Here is a 12074-nt window from a genome sequence, read left to right as displayed (position 1 = left end):
GAGTTGCTTTTGAGATTATAATAAATGAGATGGAAAAGATGCAACTTATCATATTTCTGAAACCGTTTGAACCAGGGAAGTGAATTATACATATTTATAAAAGTTTGAACCAGGGAAGCGAATTATACATATTTATAAAACTAGTAATTTTTTTTTGAATCTTATGCATTTGAAATCTTTTTTTTTTAATTTTTTCAAATCACATTCATTTGAAACTTTTTTTTTTTTTTTTTTAACTAAACTCAAAAGTTTTTATAAAAACCCGGTTGAACCAGTTAAATTAAACCAATTTAATAAGTAAAAATCACATGGAAAAATATCATTTTACATAATAAACTTTACAAACTTTATAGATCTTTTCGTGTATATTTAGATTTCTTTAAATAAAAGCATATGAAAAATGTAATATATTTTTTTGTTGTGTTTATATTTATTTAAAACTATATTTTGTTTCTATATATATATATATATATATATATATATATATATATATATATATATATATATATATATATATATATATATATATATATATATATATATATTTTTTTTTTTTTATTATGTATGTTGATTGATATAAACATATGATTATGTATTATTTTAATGTATTTGGATCGATCGACAACTTGTTTTTATGTGTATTTTTAATATTTGTAGTTGTTTGATTTCAAATTCTTGATTTATACACATATGTATGTATGTATAAGAAAATAAGAAAAAAATAGTGAATTTATAGAAATCGGTTGATCGAACTGGTTAAACCGATTGAACCGAAAACCGATCATTATACTAGTTCAACTGAAAAACTGATTTTTAAAACATTGATTTTAATAAGAACATTTCTAAAAGAAGAGAGATTGGGCCTTGGGGTGAAATAAGAGTTGCAAACTACGATAAAAATGATAGATTGGGATATCCAAGATCCAGACCGAATATCGCTAAGTAAATACTATGAACTGTTTAGTTTTTGAAGATCCACAAAACAGAAGGATCTTAAGAAACAAAAGTATCTTCATTTTCCATTGTGAAAAAAATATTTATGCTATGAAATTGCTTTTCAAAAATATCTACAATAAAAAACTTTATTTTTTTTCGTAGTTTTTGAACAATTTAACATTGTAATTTGGTATTGAGAAACTTATTTGGCATTAATGCCAAAGTGCAATTTGCCATTATGAAATTGCAATTTAGTTTCATTGAATTTTTATTGTTATATCTTTTTCTGGAGACTACAAAAAATTAAGTTTGTAACAAATAATCGTTTGAAACAACAATGGATTAAAACTCAGTTTATGATATGCAATAAATACATTAATAAAAAGTTTTAGATCAATAAAAAAGCAATTACTTTAATTATGTTTGAAGCGAGTTGATTTGACTATAGGGGCCACGCAAATTGTCCTTGTGTTACAGAATCTGGATTGTTCATTGGTTTCCTTTTTTGTAGTTGCTCCTTCATTTTACAATATTTATTGAAAGCCATTTTCTCGTAAAAAATTGGTTACGATGTTCTTTCAAAAAACACCTCAATTTTCATAAGAACGTCATCGATGGTGACTGAATAAAGGTTAGTCATACAATATTGTATTTCAAAAAACACGTCAATTTTAATAGATGCGACTTTGCGTAAGCTTCGTTTAAGCTGTTAGTTGAGTGATAAGATACAACCATACTAACAATGATTCTTCAATAAACTACCCTTAATATAAATAACTTAAATAAAAGGCAAATGTAACTTTTAAAATGGTGTCTTTTTTAAGTAACAGAGAAAACAAGCTCGACGCACTGATTGCCAAATTGAATTACATGTGCAATAGGACGGACAAATTGAATGCATGAACAATTGGTTCGTTTGATACAATAAATGATTGATATGCTAACAGTTATTATACATTTTAATAAAGTTAAAAGATATAATTTTATTTTAATAAAGTTAAAAGATATAATTTTCAAGTTTAAAATGTTTAATTTTCTTTCTACTTCTTTTCAACTCGGAAATACCAACCAGAATTTTTTTTCTTTCTTTTCTCTCATTACTTTGCTACAACTCGGGAATGTGTTAAAATACTCTTAAATCCACATTTGTTCCTAACATGACTTCAACTCTCAAGAATTTTTTTTCTTTCTTTTCTCTCATTACTTTGCTACAACTCGGGAATGTGTTAAAGTACTCTTAAATTCACATTTGTTCCTAACATGACTTCAATTCTCAATCTTAAAAAGAGATGACAACATTGAATACCACTTGGCCAAATACAAACATTTTCTAGATGACTTTTTGATGATTAGATCCACTCTTTAAGTTTATTTTGTTCATTTCATTGATTATAGAAAATATAACTTAAAAGACCCTACTCATTTTAATACATTAAAATTGGATGGTTTGCTCTTTATACATTTACTGTAGAATATGTATAATGTATTTAAATAATATTAGAAGAAAAAACATTCCCCATAAAATTAAAAAACACCTAGATATATGTTAAAAGTCAAACCCATCCTCATGTATTTTCTAAGGTTTAGCTATTTCATATTTGTTTTTTTATTTCTTATGATTAAGCTTCTACTTTAATGCAAGGAATAATAATATTCTCTCGTTATTTTTGTATTATATTAACTTATTTTTATTTTTCCTATTATCATATATATTTTCAATTTTTATTCAAACATTATATTTCATTATACATTAAAAAGTTATTGAAACATTAGAACTATTAAAAAATCAATTTAATTAACATCGAATTTTACAAAAGTGTTTGTAATTGAATAACAGTAATACAATAATGTAGATTTTATAAAATATAATACGAAAATAAGAAAAAAAACTAATTAAAATTAAAATATCATAATAAAATCATTCATGTCACGACTTCTGAAGAGAAAAAAAAAACCCTTAACTATGATCAAATATACTCTCATATTAAGCGCCTAAATTCATGATTCTTTCATAAAGAAATTGACATGAGATTTTGAAAAAATAATTTGGTGATAAAATATCAAAGGTAAACAAATAAGCATGAAATCACAATGATACATACCATAACAAATTAGATCTAAAGAGGGCAAAACGGTCTACCAGACCGAGTCCTGTGACTTGGTATTGTGAAACGCCTCAGCCTCCCTTCTTCCTCGCTCAAATACCCTTCGCACAGAAACACCTTCGAAAACTCATCTTCCACCACCCTATTAACGTCGTGCACAAAAACATCCGTCTCCCCCTCCTCCCTGTTCCGCGCCATTAACCCCGCCGTGTAAATCGCCTTCATCCTCCCCGGAGCTTCATCGTGGTACCCAGTTGGAGCATCCACCATTATCAAATCCCATTCCACTTCATACACCTCCTCCGGCAAGTTCCCTTTCATTGCCAGATCGCACCCAGAGACCCTCGGATCTCCGACCATTTTACACTCCTCCCTCTTCCCTATCTCCATCAGCTCCGCTGCACGCGCCACCTTCGTGTCGTACACGACGTGGTACGATTCCAAAGTCGGGAATTTTGACTGGATTTGCTGGATCCATGACTTGTCTTCTTCTAGGAACACCGTCCGGCCGCCGTGGTTGAGCGTGGCCCACATTGGACTGTCGAAACCGAGTCCGAAAACCAAGAAATTACAAGGGGATTTCTTCAATAGAACCCTGAGGCTGACGGAGATTTCTTTGTAGGTTTGTTGTGGGGTTATGTTTGAAGTGACGTAGTGAACGAGTGTCTCGGCAGTGGCCGGAGAAAGCTTGTTGCATGTTTGAGAGGCCGATAATTGGTGTTGCAGAGGAGGGCAAGATGTTGGGTTAGTGGTGGTGGGTAGGTTTGAATCAGAGGTAACAGATGGAGCTTGAAAGGATGTTGGTAAAGATGATGACCGGAGTAATATTACCAAAACAAAAACCAGGAGGAAGAAGACGACGAGTAGGATCGGCTTGAAGGCAATGGGGTACTTGCTTCCTTTGTTTCTCATTTTTCTTTAGAGTTTAGAGAGAGAGAGAGAGAGAGAGAGAGAGAGAGAGAGAGATATACACAGTTACACTTACACACACATACACACACATATATATATATATATATATATATATATATATATATATATATATATTATAGAAAAAAGTGAGAGAGGGAGAAGTGGGTGAGACGTGGTGGAAGAGTGAGATCAATTATTTGGAGTAGGAAGGAAGGGAGAAACACTGGAAAGACAAGACATTACTTTAATCTTCGAGAATATATGGACACAGATGCGTAAATTATACATAAATTATGAGTACTATCGGTCAATCTGGAGCTCATAAAAATGTATTCCACATCGACCCATGTCACCATGTGTTTGATTCGTATAACATTTTTGAGATAATAAAAGTCTAAAACTTAGACTAAAAGGGTTATAGTCTAACTTGTATGTTGATGAAATGAAATATGTCCTGCCCTTAAGTTATTATGCAAGATTACAAGTTGTTTCAATTCCTATGACAACCGGATCCAACAATCTGCTCCAAATTCAGTAATGAATCTACCAAGTCTAATCCTCCATATTTTCAACATCTCTCCAACAAATTTATCTTGGTAATCCAAATCAAAACCAATATTAGACCCAATATGACACCAACTTCCATCAAATGAGATTATGCTAGGAAATTCATTGGTTATAACACCACATAATAATCTAGTTAGCTAAAAGCTCAAGAATAGCAACAAACTTATGCAAAGATGTAGTTTAATTTAAAACAACATCTTAAGTAGTTATCACAATCAAGTTAAATAGTCAATTTAGATACCAAATAGATCCAACTCTCCATGATTTTGATGATCCAACTCTCCATGGTTTTGATAGCTTCTGAATGTAATATCAAGGTTTATTAGAGAGGCGATATTACAAAGCGAATGACACAAGAAATATATAGACTAAGCTTTGAACTAAACCAGGAAGGAGCTTAATTGCCTAGAAGGTTGCTATAGTTTTCATATAAACGCGAACACCCCCACTCCCCTCTTAAACTCAAGGAGGCTGATGAAAGTCCAAATTGAGTTTGGACAAAAGTAAATTAATATGACTGGGTAGGAGAGCTTTGGTGAAGATATTAGTTGTTTGATTAGTAGTGGAAATCGAAAATAGAAAGACAATATTACCAAGAACATGTTGACAAACTCAATTTCAATGTATTTTGTGTGTTCATGAAAGACATAATTACGAGCTATATGAATGACACTTTGGTTGTCACACAAAAGAGTCAGAGACAATGTTTGAACAAGACCAATAGGGTTTCTGTAAATTTTACCTTTTCCGTCCACATCTAATCAATCCTTGCTCGTGCCCGGAACTCTTTTCTTTATTTTGTCAATTAATCATTCTTATTTATGCGTTGTTATCATCAAGAATGATCACTCTACCCAAAACGCAAAACTAAATCAATGCTAAACACCTTTCATGCTTCTAATCCCTAATCTGATATCAAAGGAGATTAGATGACAACAAATAAAACCCAACGATATTATACCCCCACCCTCCGCGTTTTGCAAAAAATTATTGGTAGTGTTGTAAGTCAACGGGAGCATGTTATCAATGAATTCTCAAATTAAGAACTATTTCAACTAATATGACGAGTAGGTGACATATCAATTGAAAATTGATATTACAAATAGTATTATTTTATAACTTTCAGAATAGGATGGGGAAAAACAAGTTACATCCACTCAAAATATTACACTTGTCATAAAAGTAAGTACTTTCCAAATAAGATTCAAAATAATGTTTGTAATATCAATCCAAAAGTGATATTGCAAACATAATTTTGAATCCGAAATAGATACGTACTATCTAAAAATAATATTTGTAAGATTAGAGGGAGTAAAATGTAGTTTGAGCCTATATGGCATGTGAAACCGCGTGAACAATGCCCTCCAATGATGTTTGGGGAGTGTGGTTTGGTTTGTGCGGCCACTAAAGGGAGCGCTCCTCCTTTTCTCTTTTTTCTTTTTCCTCTTTTAAATGTATATCAATATACATCACTCTTTGTGTGTTGTATTGGAGTGTAGCAAAATGAGAGAGTTTGACACCACTCTGTCAGGCTAATATTAAAAAACTAAAACTTTTATGGTTTGTCCACTTTGAAATTGAAAGTATATGTACTTGACATCGTTGGTACATTTAGTCCCACATACCAACACATCATGTGACAAGTAATTTCTCAATGGTTTTATTTACCAAAACCTCTGGCCCAACAATATCGGAGACATTGATAGAGAGTATCGTACTAGAAACCGACTAAATACGAAAAATATGCATGGGGCAATGTTTATAGTATTTTCAAGAAGTCGTTGATTTGTCTACAACAAATAGTTTCAACAATTATTTTTAGTTTTTGTTACTAATAAACTCGATTTTCCACTATTGTATTTGGAAAGATTGCAGAAAAACCACAAATGTTTTTCAGCTTTCATCCATAGATGAAATGTTAAAAAAATAAAATACATATTTTGTAACCACTAAAAAAAATTGTCGTTCAAAGTGCAAGAAAACATGAAATTTTGTGTTTTTCTTCTTATCTTTTTACAAATATTAATTCTTTTATAATAAATAGAGAAATTAAATATCCTTCTACTTTTCTTCTTACCTATCGAAATATTTTTTTCCTACCTATTTAAGATGATAGCAAATATACAAATTTAACACCCAATCAAATTTAAATTAAATTAAATCTATTAAATAATAATTACAATTATTAAGATTGCCCGCTTTGTCTTTATCATTTTCTACATATCATTTTTTCGGTCCATATTTTATTTACAAATGGTTTAAATATATAAAACATGGTTCTGAAAGTAAATGTAAAAACAAAGAATAATAAATCAAATTTGATCAGAAATTGGCTAAATCAATTGGGTTGTTTGTTGTATTCAAAGAATCAACTACCTATTCAATTCTCGACATGTGATTTTAGCACAATACACAAACTTATCTAATCGCTGATGTGATTAGTACTATTTTTTTGATTGCGAAGAGTTTGGATAGTTCGGTGTTTTGAAGGGTTGGTGAATACCCTTTGAGTAAAGTTCAATTTTCAATTTCTTATTAAGCATCAGTTAATAATTGGAGAAATTTTTCAAAATAGATAAAAACACTAATAACTTTTAAAAAAATTTAGCAATTTTCGTAAGATAGCCATCAGAATCGCGGTTGTTAATGTGAAAGGATCGGGCACTAAATCCAAAAACTTGACTTTTACATCTCCTTTTGTGTGGTATTAATTGCTACTTATTTCATACTGAAACAAATGAAAGACGTGATTCCAAAAAGCTTCAACATGAATTTGTGGGAGACAAGTGGAAAATCCCCATCTACAATGATAATCCAATCACGTATCAATGATAATCTACACACGCTCCATTGATCAACGATAATTTACGAACTATCCATTGCCATTCTTCATTAGTCCCATATTAGTGTGCCGGTTAACCACACACACTCCACTAACGACCAATAAGGTGCAATGTGCAATTTAATGGGTTAGCATTAGATTCACATTTTCCTAAAGTAATTAAGATTGAGTATTTATAAAACATTTAGTTACTTTGTATTTTATTATACTTTTAATGAGATTTAATGTCTCATCAAACCCGTTCGGCTAACGACCCTCCACTAGTCAAGGGTACGGTGGGTAAGAGTAGATATCCAATGACGGTCATTTTACATGCTGCTTCCTTAAACACCTCTTATAAATCAGCTTCGTGAATGAGACCTATTATCTGTAAGACTGACTCTTCTTATATATATATAATCTTTTAATCTTATATAGTATAAGGGTGTATTTTATACATTCAAAATACTAAGTGGTTTAATTTTTTAATAAATTAAACTTTTAATTTAATTAAATTAAAGCCTATCTATGGATTTATTAATTGTCTTTTAATTAAACACTTAATTAATTTATTAATAAAATCCATGAGGATGTATTTTTAAACTATTAAAAATATTAGGATTTTCCTATTTAAATTTCCAAAAAATTAAAACTTTTAATTTCAAATTCAAACTATATAACCAAAATGTGTAATTTGAAACTTTTCAAAATCCAGGTTAAATCTTTGAATCAAAATAATCTTATATTTATTCAAAGTTAACCAAATCCTTCAATTTTGATAAGGATGTCACATTATCAATCAGAAAAAACGATTTTAGGCAATAAAAACGAGTTATGATAATTATCCAAATCAAAATCTGATTAGAAAATCGAAAAATCAGGGATCTAACAAGCCAACTCGTCGAGTCCGGGCAGTGCACTCGTCGAGTAGGGCCAACTCGTCAAGTTCTGGGCACTTCACTCGTCGAGTAGGGCCAACTCATCGAGTTCATCTGTCAGACAGCAAAAAACGATTTTTTCCAGCTTTGAACAATTCACTCTTGCATCAATTCAATTGAAAAACATCTTAGGCTCTGATACCACTGATGGGTTTTGAACATAACTACAATCCTATGTGATCATGCAACCCTATTTACTTTAGATCTAAGTTTTTCTCTATTAAACATGCAAATACGAACACCAACGCAATAACCTTATAGACTAGCCTATACAATTCGAAATTCATATGTAAACTAAGGTTAGATGATTACCTCACTTGTTATATTGTAATAACAAGAACAATCCTTCAAGTCTTTAACTCTTGAAAGGTTAGTGCCCCAAGTGTTGCATATCTAATGGAGTCACAAACACTCAGTGCAAAGGATGAGTTGGAGAGATGAGGAAATCGGCCCCTCCAGGGTTTCATAAGCATAGGGCCGAAATTTCGTAGTGTTGAAGGGTTTATATAGGTTGTGGGCTGCTAGGTTTCCAGGAGGAAACCCTAATTCCTGCTTAAGGCTTAAGCAGCCCATGGACTCCTCCATAAGATGCTTTGGATGAAATTTATAGGGCCTCCCTATAGGATTTCATCCACTCCTAATTAAGGAGTCCATTTGCCCGGTTTTACAACTATCAATGATTTGCAAAACAGTCCATCCATTATTAATGAGTTCCTTTAATCCCAAAATTAATATCAAATTATTTTTTGATTAATCACCAATTAATAATATGATTTCCAAATAATATATTAATCTTATAATATATTAAAAAAATCATTCTAAGTACCAATTTATTATTCATATAGTAAATCCTACTCTCTCTCCACTAGTCATCCTATCAAGTTACATGAGTGAAGGCAACCCAAAAGGACCATGCTCATAATCAAATCAAGTACATACCAATTATAGTTATGGGCTTAGGCACCTAATCCAACACAAAGTTCCAATGCTTGTCAATTCTGGTCCATATTCTTCAAGAGTGTCTTTATTGGCTGCAAAATACAATTTAATATAATAATTATCATATATCTTTGCAATTAACCAAATTATTACTTAAAATGTATGAAAATATTGCCTAAAATGTGTATAAATATGGCAATATCAGTATCCTCCAATGGAACCACTACGACATCATCCTTTAAACATTTTCGCAACTAAGAGACGTAGAACGTGCTATGGATCAAACTAAGCTTCTCGGAAAGATCCAAGCGATAATCAACCCATCCCACCTGGACCAAAACCTTGAAATGACCGATGTACCTGGGGCCCAACTTGCCCCTCTTCCTGAATCGGATGACACCTTTCAAAGGTGACATATTCACGAGAACCATATTCCTAATCTGGAACTCTAGATCTGATCGACGCCTGTCGGCATAGCTCTTCTGCCGACTCTGATCTATCTATGTAAATAGTACAACGAACCCCATAGAGGTAATGTCGCCAAATATTGAGGGCGAAAACCACTACCCCTAGCTCTATATCATGCGTTGGATATTTGCCTCATGAGGCTTCAGCTGCCTCGAAGCGTAAGCAATCATGCGACCCCTCTACATCAGAACTGCACCCAAACATGTGATCGACACATCACAATAAACCATAACATCCTCAACACCCTCCGACAGGGTCAAAATCAGCGCATCACACAATCTCTGTCTCAGGGTATTAAAAGTTGCTTGCTGCTCAGGGCCCCAGCGAAAAGTGACAGTCTTCTTTGTCATCCTAGTCAGAGGAACCACTATATTGGAGAAATACTGAATGAACCTATGGTAGTAGCCTGCCAACCCAAGGAAACTCCAAATCTCAGATGGAGACATCGGAACCTCCCACCTCGTCATGGCCTCGACCTTGGCCGGATTGACCAAAATATCGTTTTGGTTGACAATGTGCCTAAAAATTGTACCTTGCTTAACCAAAACTTCACATAAATTATATCCCTCATCAGAGTCTCCAATACCTCCATCAAGTATTCCTCATGCAGCTCCTGGGTCTTGGAATAGACCAGGATGTCATCAATGAATACAATCATAGACTGATCCAACATCGGCATGTATATGAGGTTCATGAGGTCCATGAACATGATTGGAGCATTGGTGAGGCCAAATGGCATCACCACAAACTTGTGATGACCATAACGAGTCTGGAAGGACATCTTCTGCACATCCTCCTCTCTGAATCTCATTTGATGATAACCTGGATGTAGATCAATCATGGAAAACCAAGATACACCATGAAGTTGGTCAAACAAATCATCAATCCTCGGGAGTGGATAACGGTTCTTCATTGTTAGCTTATTCAGCTCCCGATAATCAATACACATATGATGAGACCCATCATTCTTGTTCACAAAAAAGATTGGTTCTCCTCATGGAGAACTGCTCGGTCAAATGAACCCTTGTCTAACAGCTCCTGCTGCTATGTAGACAACTCCTGCATCTCTAGAGGATCTAGCCGATATGGTGCTTTGGCAATCAGATCCGCACCTGTAACATACACGTTTTGAAATCGTGTTTTAAGTAAATAATATTATGTGATATTGAGTATTGAGTTCTAACAGATAGTTTTTACTAGAAATAAGGTAAAACTATGTTTACAATCACTCGGAAAATATTGGAAGTCTTATGAGATTCCAATTAAAAGTTAAAATATCGAAATTTAACGAAAATATAAAATTTGAAATAAGTAAAATTTTATTATTGAAAGTTGTAGATAATCCCGTTAGAAACATTTAGGCGAAAACCTCATCGAAATCTGAGTTATAACGAAAAAGTTATGACTAATCGAAGATCCGCGACAAAACCGGCACGGTGTCGAATGACGTAAAAAGTGAGTTTTTGATAAAATGCTTTTTATCTTTAGTGATCTAAATTAAAGTCCTAGTATTCGTTAAACCGAGAATTTTGATAAAAAGAACGCCAAAATCTGACTTCGTATGAGTAAGTTATGACTTTTATAAGTTTCAGCTTAGCAGTAGACAACTAAAAACTTGAATTTTAGATCGAGTGATTTTTAGCCGACACAACCTAAACGATAATTGAAGGTCTCGTCAATAGTAATACAATGGTAAAAAGTCTGACGAAAACGGATGTCGGATGAAGAACTTATGATTTTTTAACAGATTTTTCTGTCCCGGTCTGTTAAAAATAATAATATTAAAAATAAAGTCAAAATTAGCCGACAAAGTCTAAACAAAAGTCGTAGAGCATAATTTTCCCTACGTGTGCATATAAAGAACGTAAAAAACGGAGCCCATATGCGAAAGTTATGGATTTTAGAAGGATTGGGTGCAATTTTCAAGAAAATTCGCATGGATTGGAGCTGGTCACGTGATCCTCGCATGCTTACCTCGTGCCCGACTCGCGTGTCGCATGCTGATTCGACCGAGGGTGTGGTCCAATGATCTTCCGACGCGCATCACTGTTGACTGCCCCGTGTCCGAAGTGCTAGACCAATCCGAAGCCGGCACGTAGCCTTCTCGCATCCGAGCCTCGCCTAAGCAGACACCTGTTCCGAGCCTCGCAGACACTTGCCCTCTCCCCCTCGCTTCGGATCCGGACCTCGCTACTATAAATAGTAGCTGGGAGATCTCCCGGGTAAACGTTAGAAATTTTCCCTTTTTCACCCTTTTTCCACATTTTCACTACTTTGACATCCCCCAAAGCCTCGGTATTATTTCCAACGCCCGAAACACGCCCCGAAGTTCCTGAGAAGCCCAAAAATTTTATTTTTTTTGGTTTCCAAGCCCAACCCACGCAGGGT

The 12074-nt window shown here is 33.4% G+C and overlaps 1 pseudogene; it reads right to left on the bottom strand.

Moving 5' to 3' along the window:
* Positions 1 to 2900: 2900 nt before the first annotated feature.
* LOC145080526 (glucuronoxylan 4-O-methyltransferase 3 pseudogene) lies at positions 2901 to 4043 on the bottom strand (annotated as a pseudogene).
* Between the last annotated feature and the right edge of the window lie 8031 nt (positions 4044 to 12074).

Source organism: Lactuca serriola, chromosome 1 (genome assembly GCF_051521515.1).
Source record: "Lactuca serriola cultivar US96UC23 chromosome 1, Lser_US96UC23_V15, whole genome shotgun sequence".
NCBI classification, from domain to species: domain Eukaryota; kingdom Viridiplantae; phylum Streptophyta; class Magnoliopsida; order Asterales; family Asteraceae; genus Lactuca; species Lactuca serriola.
This window is presented reverse-complemented; position numbering and strand designations above follow the sequence as displayed.